This window comes from Diceros bicornis, unplaced genomic scaffold (genome assembly GCF_020826845.1).
Source record: "Diceros bicornis minor isolate mBicDic1 unplaced genomic scaffold, mDicBic1.mat.cur scaffold_283_ctg1, whole genome shotgun sequence".
Classification (NCBI taxonomy): domain Eukaryota; kingdom Metazoa; phylum Chordata; class Mammalia; order Perissodactyla; family Rhinocerotidae; genus Diceros; species Diceros bicornis.
This window is the reverse complement of record NW_026691157.1, coordinates 49,841-62,015: the sequence shown is the minus strand read 5'-3', so window position 1 is coordinate 62,015 and position 12,175 is coordinate 49,841.

The window sequence follows — 12,175 nt, the reverse complement described above, 5'->3', positions numbered from 1 at the left end:
TGTAGGGGAAGGGACGGCAGGTGAGGAGGAAACTCCTGCACACGTACGCACGGGCGGTTCACGCAGCGTGACTTGAAATCGTACAAGGGCTGCGCTCCTCTTCGGAGGATGTTTACATTGAAGACTCCACTAGTTTTATAATATGTCACAATTCCTTAGGCTCAGTGACTCAGTATGATTGACTTCGGGAGAAGGTAGGAGACAGAAGTGGAGAGATCCCGGCGTGCGGTGGGGTAACGATTTTCTCAGCTACCGCGGTGGCTAGTCACTGGATGCCCACCAGCTGAGAAGCAGCCTTTATTCCCCCACCCCTTTTATTGTTTAATCTGGAAAATGCAGCAGTGGACATTTTCTCTCCCGTGAGATGACACTGTTCTACCCTTTCTAAAAAGGCTGACGATACCAATTGAAAGCCCTCCTTTCCTCTTCTTGGCTACATTGAAATGCAATTGACTAGAAATGGTTTCCACTAGATTAGAAATGTAACAAAAAAATTTTAAGCATTTGCCAGGGTATTAAGGGAGAGTTATAGTCAGCTCTTTGACAAAAGTCTCACAATCTTCTCTAGGGAAAAAAAAAGTTGTTTAGTAACTGTACAGACTGTTTACTGAGGAAATAAACTACTGGGAGAACGTGGTTAAATTATGGGACTTTAGGTAGTTGATTGACTACTCTTTGTTAATTGCGCCAAAAAAAAAGTCCACTGAGATGATCTTCTGCCACCTCCCCCTCCTCGGGGGACGCCTTGGGCGGCATTCAGCTCTGAGAACAAGCCCCAGTTCCTCTTTTTCAGTTATTCACATCTGTAATGTTGTTTAGGTAGGGCAGGAGCACAAGAACAGTCTACTAGCTTAGGGTCCTAAATTTGGATTTTGTTTGGAAACAGACAAGTGGAAGATACTGCAGAAAAGTATTTTCAAAATATATTTTTTTTAATTCCCTGTTTGGGATTAAAAGACACTGGCCCGTTCCTTTCCCAGAGCAAGATGGTATCGCTCACCGTTCTCTCCAGACTGCGAAGAAACAGATGAGGTTTTAAATACGGTGAAGACCATCTTCCAGCTAATACCAGAGTTTCCCATTTTATATTTTAAAATATTGAACCTGATTCTTTGGTGGGTAAATTCTGCCAGAAAGAATTTAGCAGTGTATTCAGAATTATATAATTATTTTATGAGTTTCTGTAGCTTGTTACGATGTTTCATTGCTTATTATTAGTTGTGCAATAATGGTTATAGCCTATTTCTAAAATAATTTAAATGCAATTCCCCTGTTTTATTGTCCAAAAAATAATTATTTATCTTGCTTTAATAGTGTTCTTAGGAATTATTTTGTTACTATGTACTGGTGAGTTATGCCCATTTTATTATTTATTTAGAAAAATAGTATGTTTGTAATGACTTATTTGGTAGCAGTATATTTTGCTGCAAGAAATAAAGAGGATATGGTAGAAGGTTTTTTTGCTGGACAATTTATAACTTTTTCTAATTGGGAAAAAATCCTATTAATCCTTTAAAAGTAACTCTTTTTTTGCATTTTGTGGTATTGATCATATACAAAGGAGAAGACTTCTTTGAGATAACATAGCCTAAAATAATATTTCCCCTTCTCTTGGAAATTTTATTTTTAATTAAAAATAAAAGGTGATATGAAATGAGAGGAGACATTAGGAAGAGAGTAGCAGAGGAAGGAATTATTAGGAATAAGTTTCCGTTTTTAAAGTTCTGCCTGGTCTTTAAGATGTAAAGACCACGAAAGGGTACATTTTAGAACTTTTCTTCATCAGAGCAAATATGGGGGAAATCCTTGGAATAAAAACTACAAATACATGTTTGAAGAGCAAGTGAGTATGTGTAGCAAATAATTAACTAAACTTACTAAATTCTTAGATCGCTCCCCAAAAGGCCTTTTCCCCCCGGTAGAGACAGAGACCTCGGGCTGGGATGTTTTGCGTACATGCGCGTCCGCCTGTGGATGAGCAACTGCCCAGCTCCCCTTGCTCCGGCCAAAGGAGCAGAGACTCTCGAAGGCCACGGCAGACGGCCCAGGTGTCTGCAGCAGCTGCTGTGTGGTGTCTTTTAAGTTCATGGTGATGCTTTTCCTTGTTTTAAAAATTGTTTTCATTCAGTCAGTCCCAATGTATTAAATACTACTAAAGTCAGTACTTTAAACAGCAGAATTGTACATCCTTCATGTTTGTTAATAGCAATTTATGACTGTTAAAATACCTCATTGGATTCCTAAATTTAAAAACATTAGCCCAGTCAATAGTCAACTACATAAAGAATCCATGCCTTTTTGAGGGAAGCGATAAATTAACAAACATAAAAACCAATTTTAAATTAGTTTTAACTCTAACCTCACCAAACCAAAGGCACAGATGTGTGTACGGTGTACCCGTTGAATGTATATCCCAAGAAAAATTGGCACCAAGGAGCAGGAAAATGTCAAAGCTCTCATGGCAGCATGTCAGGATTTTGTATGTTAGTGTTTTTCATCCATGGCCACTGCTCCCTTGTTGAGTGTCCCACAAGGACACGCAGGAACGTGCACGTTCCTCTTGTTAGCATAGCAGAACGTCAGGAGACCCCAAGGTCTCTGTGCTGAAAGTTGGAGGGTGACCGTGGACCTCCATTCGTCCATCTGTAAAATGAAAGGACGACCGGGACCGTGTTCTGAACTCCCCTCCACTCTAACAGCCCAAAGGCGCAAAACATGGCGCCTCATCCTTCCGCTGTACAAACTCGGAAGCTGTGTTCCCAAACATTGCCTTTTTGTAGAGATTTCTCCTGTATTAGTGAGCTATCTACTGAGTGTAAACCAGTGCATTTAAAATACTGTCTCGAGCAGGCTCACCTCTAGAAACAAATGCATTTGGAATTGCGATTGTTTTCAAAAATTACACAAAAACACCAATTCGAGCTGAGACAGAGGAGCCTCCCCATGAGTGTGCCCTGCTTGGTGGACGCCCTTGAGAACAGCCCTAAAAGAAGTCATCGCTTGCCCCAAAGACCAGAGAGTGGGTTGAAAAAAGAGCAAAGGAGTGTATGCCCCGGCTGGCTTGAATTCGAGTGTCCTCTGCAGTGTTGCGCTGTCTTCAGGTTCAAAGGTTTCTTGAAAAGGAGCCCATTGGGTCCCTGTGTGGGCCGTCCATCACTTGGCCAAGTCAATGGTTGTGAACCAAGTTAGTTGAGACAAAATGTGTCAAAAAGGTTGTTTAAGATCCTGGGATTTTGTAATAGCACAGAACTCAAAACTCTTCACCATTCTTTTATTTCCTTCTCCCCAGCTGATAAAACTCTGAGGGGTTGTGGCTTATTTTGTTTTCGTTTCTTTGGCTTAGTGCAATTTTCTTGTAACTTTACTTGTACCTATATTTTCTGTTTACAAGTTCTTTTAAAGGGGAGGGATAGGGTTCTAAGATCTCGTTGTTTACTGTAGATCAAAAAATTTCTTTTCAGGGGCCGGCCCGGTGGCGCAAGCGGTTAAGTGCGCGCGCTCCGCTGCGGCGGCCCGGGGTTCGCTGGTTCGCATCCCGGGCGCGCACCGACGCACTGCTTGGTAAGCCATGCTGTGGCGGCGTCCCATATAAAGTGGAGGAAGATGGGCACAGATGTTAGCCCAGGGCCGTCTTCCTCAGCACAAAAAAAAAGAGGAGGATTGGCGGATGTTAGCTCAGGGCTGATCTCCTCACAAAAAAAAAAAAAAAAAAAAAAAAATTTCTTTTCATGTTGTAGAAAAGCATGGGTTATGCGTTTGATGAAAAAGGCACTGTATTATTTACCAAAGGGGTATTGTTTTCGCATTTGTTTATAAATGCATTATTTTGGTACTGTAAATTTGGACATAATTTCTGAGTTTATTACTACTGGCATTTTCTTTTCCCTTTTTTTTTTTAAACTGTAAGTGTGCGATGCAGGTGCACAGGTCCCAGACCAAACCAGACCACCAGCATGTTCTCGTCCAAACTTCAGGGATGGCGCACGCTGCTGTGGGCGCCTCAGTTCCTCCACCGTTGGTTTGTTTGTTTTCAATTCCAGCATCCTGCTTTGTTTTGCTTTCCAAGCAAGATCTGTTGAGATTCCGGGTTGCATTCTAACGAGCTCACCCTCGTTTGCCTCTCTTATGTATTTGGTGTATCAGATTGTGCAGGAGGTATTCTAGAAGGCATTAATGGTTTGCATTCAAAATGGTGTGGTTTGTCCAAATTATTTTGTCTTTATTATTGAGATGGATTAATCTCCTTATGTTTTTTTTTCTTGATGATTTGAAGTTGTAAGAGTTGTCCAGCTATTGCTTAATAAAATTTTGCAAATCAAAAAAAATCAATTACTGGTGTGCAAAATTCAGATGTGGATCTTGAGTCCTGTGAGAAGAAATGACCTCGCTCTGTTGGCATGGCCCATCCTCCACTTGCCCCTCCAATCCCTGGGTTACTGCCAGCTCCGTGAGTTACTGCTGACGGTTACTGGACACCCTGAGATCCTTATCATCATTGCTCTTTTCGAGAGGTCAGAGGCTGTGCTGTTGTCTGGACAAGTTGGTTTGAGTTTGTGTTTGTTTTTTCGTGTTTTATTAAAGGGGACCCATTCGGGATGCATCTATCACAGTACCTACAAGACCAGAGGTGCTAAATACATTGACACCTTCTTTGTTACTTTGTAGGAAAGTTAATAAAACCAGGTTTTGAGCAATTCCACTATAAGTGCTAATAGAACTGTTCATTGTTGTTATTACTAGCGAGTCTTAGGGCACCTCCTTGCCCTGCCCTAGAGTTCCCTCTGACCATGGGAGGGGGCAGGGCCAGGGGTCATAGGAGGCTCATCTGTAAACACGGTAGTTACATGCACATGTGCAGAACTGCCCTTTTGGTTTTTTCCGAGATAAAAATAAACATGTGATCACTCAGGCTTTAGAGACAGAAGAACCAAAAACCACTGTTGGCTCTAACAAATTCCAATTATGCATTGTTTTAAAATAATCATAGGACTATAAATCTGTGCTTTAAGTAGTAGTAGCCATACAAAGCTAACTGACCTGAATTTTGTATAAGAATCAAAATATGTCTTATTTTGTTATGAAAGTCTGTGAACTTCAAGTCAACATTCATTGTATCTTCATCACTTAAACCAGGTAGCAAGGAGACGTGGTCGAACAAAAATGCCTTCTCTCCCTCCCCCCAAAAATACAAGAGACCCCAACCGGAGCAGCCAGGCCGTACCTGGGTCTGTGCCGCGGAAGAGTGTGTAGGAGTGCCGTCTCCACCAGCCCCACAGTCAGATTCGGGGCCTTTCGGTGTGAGCTGGCATCTCCAGAAGTGAGTTAGTTAGTTAGTTAGTTAGTTAGTTATTATTTTGTGAGAAAGATCAGCCCTGAGCTAACATCTGTGCTAATCCTCCTCTTTTTGCTGAGGAAGACCAGCTGTGAGCTAACATCTATTGCCAATCCTCCTCCTTTTTTCCTTCCCCAAAGCCCCAGTAGATAGTTGTATGTCATAGTTGCACATCCTTCTAGTTGCTGTATGTGGGACGCGGCCTCAGCATGGCCGGAGAAGCGGTGCGTCGGTGCGCGCCTGGGATCCGAACCTGGGCCGTCAGTAGCGGAGCGCGCGCACCCAACCGCTAAGCCACGGGGCCGGCCCAGAAGTGATTTATTTTTAAAGCCCTGCTAAGAAAACTTAGCAAATCCCTTTCCTTCTACAAACTTATTTTGAAAAGGAAGCTTTCTATTTTTATTCTAGCATTGAGTATTCTTTTCCTGGTGGTGGTAAGAGAATCTGGAATCCATTTAGCTCTCATACGTTAGCCCCAAAACTCATTGTAGAAGAGAAATGACTGCCCCATGGAGATTGCGTTACCATGCTCCAGGAATGCACAGCTGAACCTCCAAACCTCAGTATCAAGTGGATACCTTTTGCCTTTCCTTTCAGAAGAAAATTGAAGCACTGAGAGGTTGAAATGGTTTCTGGATTCCACAGCAGACGCCGATGCTGAAATAGAACCCAAGATTTCTGGGTCCCATTAATGAATAGACCTCGTTTATCCCCAGCCTCTCACTCTGCTGCTTTGTAATGATTTGCCTGCAGTGAGCTCTGAGCTACTTACACTTAGTCATCTCTCGAAAAAAGAGGCGTTACAGGAGGGCCCCCCGGGGCGGGCAGCAGGTGAGCTCACCCGAGGCAGCTGAGGGGGAGTGCTCCTTCTCGACTTGTCGGAAGACGGCACGTGTGGCTCACAGGCTACACTGCTCACCGGGCGTCACAAAGGAGCAGGTGTGGTGTGGACTCGTGTCTCTGCGCATCTCAGAAGCAGTTGCTCCGTGTGCCAAAGGATGTGAAGCCATCCATCTGAAGCACAGGCTCATTTCTTCAATCTGCTTCAAGTTCTTGTTAGAATGATAGCTCCAGATAACAGAAGGTGCACCAGCATGGCCCCCAGTGGGAAGCTGGGTGTCAGGTGTGCAAAATTGTCATACCTCATCCCTTCTGCTCTCCTTTTGCTCTCCACGTCACCTCTCTCTACAGGGAATGGGTCCCCGTGCTTCAGATGACGTTAAAGCCACCTCTCTTGACGCTTCTCTTGAATGGGGATGGGAGCCTTCAATGCAGTTTCAAGACTTGATCCTTGAAACCTTGTATTGAGGCAAAGTAAACATTCTTTGGGAAACTATAAAACTATAGGAGTGAAATTATGAGTTTATCTTAAGGAGAAAGTGGTCTGAGGGATTTATGACACTTCGGCCACCTCTCAGCACTGTCCAAATACCTTGCAAAGCATTTTCCTCTCTGCCGGTTGAAACGTCTGTCCTTTTCCCAAGTTGGTGTCATCAGAAATCCAGAGCTCCAGTTTGCCGTAGAGCACTTGCCCTCTTCCAGACACTTTCTGAGCCCAGTGATGAGGCAGCATTTGCACTGCATCCAGTCATGGCTCCCTCACGCCCTCCCCAAAGATGGCGAGCTTGGCGGATAGAGCCTGGCCACGTGGCAGCGTCTCAAACTGCTGATCCGGCTGCCTTCTCAGTCACAACAGCCGGTCTCCCATCGTCAGCTGCAGGGTCTGGAGAACCTGAGCTTACTCTTCCCACTCTTCAAAGTAGAAAAAATGGCCAGCCCTGACACCGTTCCCCAGGTGTGCAGGAGAAGTCTCTTTTCCGTTTGGCCTGCAGCTCATGCAAATAGTCTGTGGTTTCTCCTTTCTCATGAACGAACTCCCCAGGTGTGGCCTTGTGGGCCTTCTCTGAACTACCTATCGAAATCCTGCACTTTCATGCAGTGCTGGGTGCAATCCCTGTTACTAAAGGGAGGAATCCTTGAATCCTTAAATCCCTGTTCTTCTGATGTCTGGTGTCATGGAAACCTGGGCTTTGCCAGTGTTACATTTTCTTTCTCTCCCTGGAAAAAGGCGAGCAGCCCAGACCCCACAGTACTTGAGAAGCAAACATGTAGTGGACTCCTACTGTAAGGAGAAGGATCGTCCTCCAGTAATTCCCTTCTTTCTGTGCTTGAGCCCCACGGATCCTCTGCGGCCCGCTTCCTGCTGTCCTCAGTACCTGTGCTGACTGCAGGAGGCCCTTATGTCCTGGGGTTACGGTTTCTCACCAGGGCTCCAGTCTGACTCCTTTGTTTTAAATCCTGAGAAGAGACATTCCTCTGACAGGAAGAGGCTGTCTCGATTCATTCCGTTGGAATACCTGCCCCAGCCGAGGCTTCGTGTCCAGCAGTGGAAGGAAGTCTCTTCAGCACCAGACAGTTCATCTGATGACCCTGGATCCCAGGCCAGTTGGGACGGGAAGTTGCTCTAAAAGGCGCAGAGCATTCCATCTACTGAACTCTCAGGATCTCTGTCCTTTCTTGGCCAGGTGGAGTTAGCCTCCCTCTCCAGCCTTTCTGTTCCCATTGGCTACATACCAGTGGGTCTCACCTTCACTTCCAGGGCCTCCCTCCCATGGGGTCAGCTGATCAACATTCTCTTTTCCAGCACCCACACTTCCTGGCAGGTGCTGAACTCCTGGGAGGCTGAGAGAGAGTGGGTGTGACAAACTTTTGAGGGGATCAGCCAGTTTCTCCACAAACAGCTCCCAGAAAGAGCGATGTCCCCAGGAAACCCTCAGACTAGACCATACCAGCCTCTGGAGAACGTCACGTTCCAAAGACCTACTCGGTTCCTGGCGTGTAACTCACTGGGTGGGTTCCGCCCACTGGGAGCCAGATGCGGTGAACGTGGACCTCCTCCTCTGTTCCCGGTGAGATCCCTGTGGCAGCTCTGCCCTCCATGCAGATTCTGACAGCGGCACAGGGCGCTGGCTCTGCTAACCCAGCCTGTCTCGTTTCTTAATGTTGTGTTTTCATGATGTGCGTCTCTTGAGATTGTGCTTGAAAAACCTGATTTCTCTTTCTGCAATAAAGAACTGGTACACTTGTATTCGAAAACGTAAAATTTTCCAAAACCAGCCAGATCTGAGTGCATCTGTACCAGAGACTCTTATATGGAGACTGGTGCCTTTTTCCCCCTCAGTACACCACAGTGACATAGCTAAAAATAATTTAATTCGCTAAGGTCTTGTCCCCTCTAAATGGCACCACACAAGAATGTATGGCTTATGTGTAGTGTTCAAAATAAAGCAAAGGTGGAAATGACACCAACAACCCAGCCCCATAGTAACAGCAAGTTCTGCAAACCCCAGTGGGAAGGTATGCCCTCGTGCTGTCATAAATCCCTCTTCACAAACCCTCTGTGGGCAGGATTGGTCCCAGTTTAGAGAAGGGGAAATCTAACGTAGAAAATCTTCAGGGGTTTGCTCAAAGCCAGGAAGTGCTGGAACAAATCTCGGAGCAGCCCAACCACAGCTCCTCTTTGACAAGGGCTCCTGGAAGCTTCCTAAATGACAGAACAAGCAGCGAGTCCCTGGTGAGTGGAAACCTGCCCTGCCCAGACCAGAGCCCAGGACGAGGCCACAAGCTGTCCTGGACGTTGGCTTTCAGCCTCCTGTGAGGGACATGCGGATGCAAAGACACGAGTTCATCTCATCCAGACCCCTGACCTGGACATCTCAGAAGTGAAAAGAAACTCAGTGAGTCAAGAATTAAGAGAAGAGAGGCCACTCTCCAGGGCAGCTGACTTTTTATCTGAGAGCCTGAGCTGCGCACAAGAAAGACCTGCCTGGAGAAGGGGGCCGGGGAGACGGTGCAGGGAGATCAGACAGAGTGGTTGAAAAGGGCTCTGGTCAAAGAGAAGAACTGGAGAGGACAGTATCCCCAGAATTTTCCACACCAGCCACCCTCCTCAGGGAAGGAAAGAGTGGGTCTTCAAGCCTCCCACATGCGCAAAGAGCTGCATGAGACAGAAGAGACTGAGGCCTGACCCAAACTTGCCTGCACAGAGCTCTCCTTTACGCTGCGTTATGCTGTGAAATGTTCCAGACTCCCTCCCCTCTTCTCACAGAAGCACTCAAGTGCTCTGCCAGGGGCCTGGGCTCCTAAATGCTTCGGCCTCCATCTGCCGTGTGCCTGGCCGTCCCCACGGGAGGCGCTTGTGCTGTGCATCTTTGGAGCTCCAAGGTCACAGGTAAGGGATGGGGGCAAATCAGCAGGATTTGGGCATTCATACCAGGCATTTTTCTTGGAAGCAGTGTAGATTTTATAAAAAACCTCTGAAGTATGTGTCTCCTTGAGAAGCATAATGCTATACACACTTAATCTACCTATGTGCACCATTGGAAGACAGAGTTATAATTGAGACCAGACTGAATGGAAAACCATTGGGAGGCTGGGTGGGTCACAGGCATTCTCTTTCCACGAGTAATGACAAAACCAATAACTGTGTGGAGAGGACTCTAGATCCTCTCCACCTGGTTGGGCAAGTCACTGGCCAGGGGATCATGGAGAGGCAGCCTGGTGCAGTATGAAGAGTGCTACTCTGAAAGCCAGAAGGGCAGGGAGCGTATCCTGGATCTCTCACCAAAACTGTAACTGGTAGGCCACTCCACCCTGGGCTTCATTTTGCTCAACTAAAAAATGAGGAGATTGGCCTAAATCAGTATTTCCCAAGGCATATTCCATGCTTCCTCAGTAATTGTGCACACTGATTAGAGTAAAACAGGCTTCCTTTACGTAGAATTTTCCAGAAACTTCAATATGCTAATTTGTTGTGCATGGTGACCAGCAAGGGGAAGAAACTCGGTAGAGTGTTACCCAAACTTTTTTGCCCTCAGAATCCTACTTTAAAGGAGCGTCTTGTAGGACCAGTGACCAAAGGCATAAATAGGCTTTGGGAAATAGGACTGGGTGCTCTAATTCTGTGCTTCTCTGCATTTTATTGAAAACCTAAAGCAGGTTTCTTTCCTCCCTCTTCTGCTAGAATAAAAGATCTACTTTGCTTCCGCTCAAACAGGCAAGAGACCTTTGCTGGAGTGTGAATTAGTTTGCAGAGCTGTGAAGTTGTTTTGCTCCTACAGTGTACTTTCTCACAAAGCCGAGCTGATTGAAGCAGAAATGAGCTCTTGTCCATTACAACACACCAAGATGCAAATATTTAGCTTGTTCCATTTGCAATTCTAACTCATGCAAATACTGTCTTTCCTAAGACAACTGAGATCGAGGACGCCAGACTCATTCTGACCTAGGTCATCTTCTGTTCCTAATTAATACTTTGAGACTTCTGCCTCCCACTTAATTGAGGGCCCTGGACATCATCTTGCACTCAGTTTAGAGAAGAGAACCACTTAGGGTCAACCAAGCATTCATCTGGGTCGAAGCCAGTGGATTAAACCGGGCGTCATGCTGAGGTCTGTGCTCTCCAGGGGCTGGGAGTTCATATCCAGAAATGGGGTCATAAATAGAACTCCAGCTGGCTGGGTAGGTGATTTACAAAAGTGAATGTCTCTTCTGAACTCTTGCAAAAGTCTTCCTGTTATTTCACTTGCCAAAAGTAAAGAGCCAAGGACTGAGAATATTCATCGGACCTGAAAGTCAGCAAATAATGTCCCCTGGGAGCCCCTACAGGCTGGCAGCCACCTCGGGACTGCCTAAAGGGAACAGCTGGTGTCCACCTGGGGACTGCCTAAAGGGAAGGGGGACGGGGCCTCACGGTGTGTTCCCGGGAGGTCCCCAAGCCCCTGGTGACGACCTCCCTGGGAGAGGCCGGGTGCTGAGGGCCCTGAAGGCACCACTAGAAAGATGCTGAATTGTGCCCATTGGTTCTGGGGAGACAGCCTAGGGTTCAGGGTTGCCTCAAGATGATCTGGAGGGATTTTTTCTTTTACTTTTGTGGAAAAATAAAGACCAACCAAATGAGGATAAGCAAAGGCTGTTTATTCAGAGCTTGCTAAGGGAGTCAGCCACCATCACTTGTGTTCGGCAGAGACTCAAGGCAGAGAGAAGAGTGGGAAGGCTTCATAGTGGAGAAGAGGGACGGCTTCAGGTGTGTGCTGATGGAGGCTGTGGGCACGGAGATGCGGGAGGCAGCTAACTAGAAGCAGGGCATCCGTGTGATCGCTTAGGGGTGCATGTTTTGCTTTCTCTGGTTGGTCCTAAGTTGGAAGCAGGGACAAAAACGAGGGAAGCTGTCAGTCATTAACCATGTCCTCGCCATTTGGGGGCAACTGTTACAGAGGTCATTATTTGGCTTCCTGGATTGTTGCCAGAGATGGCAGTCTGGCTTCCTGGGATGGTTACTGTAGATTGTAGGTCAGAGTTTTCATATATGGTCTGGCCACTGTCCATTTGTATATGCAATCTCTCAGTTTAAATAAGCAAATTTCCAGTTTTCCTGAATTTTATCATCATAAGAATGAACCCCAATGAACAATAGATTAATTGACATTAATAAGAATATCTTACAATTGCATAATTATACTCTTAAATACACAAGAAGTTATAAATGCCCTCCAGACAACATGCATCTTGCCCCAGTGTCTAATTAGACCTTGCAAAAATAGGAAGGGTGTGCTGAACCGTGGGCCCATGCAGAAACAATTGTAAGGGAAAAACATTGTAGGAGCCGCTAGAAGTAACGTGAGAAAGATAGTTACGAAATACTCTGTAGATCATATTCTAGGTACAATAACATTTTATCACAAACCTCATTTTCATTTTATCGCCTTAGTTTGCCCCCAAGGAACACGGAAACAGTCCCTGCAGTGCTCGTGGTGAGTTCTCAAAAGCTTCAAATTTTCCAGG